The sequence below is a fragment of the Haliotis cracherodii genome, unplaced genomic scaffold (genome assembly GCF_022045235.1).
Source record: "Haliotis cracherodii isolate W230 unplaced genomic scaffold, xgHalCrac1.p SCAF_28, whole genome shotgun sequence".
NCBI lineage: Eukaryota > Metazoa > Mollusca > Gastropoda > Lepetellida > Haliotidae > Haliotis > Haliotis cracherodii.
In genome coordinates, this window is record NW_027266284.1 from 4,089,957 (window position 1) to 4,091,389 (window position 1,433).

A 1,433-nucleotide genomic window follows, 5' to 3' on the forward strand; every position below is an offset into this window, starting at 1 on the left:
GAGAAAACTTGTCAACTGTTAACATGCCTCAGAAAGTAAGGGACCCGTGAAGATCCGGGATAGGTCTTCAGCAACCCATGCTTGCTGTAAAGCCATGCTATGCTTGTCGTAAGAGGCGACTAACGGGATCGGGTTGTCAGGCTCGTTGACTTGGTTGATGCATGTCATCGGTCCCAATTGCGCGGATCAATGCTCATGATGTCAATCACTGGACTGTGTGGTTTACAGACCGCCGTCATATAGCCGGAATATTGCTGAGTGTGGCATTAAACAACAAACAAACAAACAAAAACAAACTAGACAGTAATTATAGAAGGTATCATTTCGGATACCAAGGGTATGTATTTGAATAGTTCCTATTTGTACATATTACTAGTACAAAAACAAGATGTCCATAAATTTTGACCATTTGAAATATTGGGTTAACATTGAATATTTCCACATTGCTGATACCTGTGCCGTCAAGGCTCATGTGACCTTATCAACCTTTCTTCAGTAATGGGTCCGGCTGAGCAAAACACTATTGTGCAAGCTGACATCAAGTCCCATTGAGTCATCAGTTAAATCATTTCCTTCGACCGGTTGCGAGTACTTCGCACAGTCTTGAGAGAGAGTTTATTGAGATCACACTTGTCGCACATAATATACACTAGCATCTTCTACAGGTCCCCCACGTCAGACCCTCCCCTATCGGTGACTATAATGAAAAACAAGATCCGCACGAGCACATGACACAAACAAATATACATGCAGGCGCACACATACTAGCAAACACGTCATACTAGAACAACGTCCATCTGGTAGCATTGACACATGCGATGAAATCAAACTCTTAACTAATATGATACAGACTGTTTACTGTTAGAACTTATTACAAATTTTACCATGCTTAGAAAAGTGAATATGGATTTAGGTATGTAACTGAACACCATCTTTACTTTAGTCCGTAAAATGTGAGCAATACTGTAAGCTTGCTGAAAGAAATGCTACATGTTTTGTTTTTCGCAATGTATCTAAAATACTACATACGATTGAGATACTGTCATATGGTATGCAGTATAACCGTAGTTTACTGTGAAGCCCATTTCTGGTGTCCACTGCCGTGATATTGCTGGAATATTGCTAAAAGCGGTGTTAAACCATAGTATTACTCACTCACATACTCACAATATTACTTCAAATTGCTAATTAAGCGTAAAATATAAACTTTTGCTAATTGGTCAGTAATATTAAGCGTTGATAGTCTAGTAAGTGTATGTGTTCTTTGTGTGTGAGTGATTTGAGATCGCGAGAACCACGGGAACGGATCCAGAGGTTAGTGATGGTTTACCGAAATGCGAGCCCTGGAGATAGAGATGATGTCACGGCAACGAAGATGATTTCCCTTTTTCCTTCTGTTGATTATGTCTTATAAGATCTTAAAATATCATGTT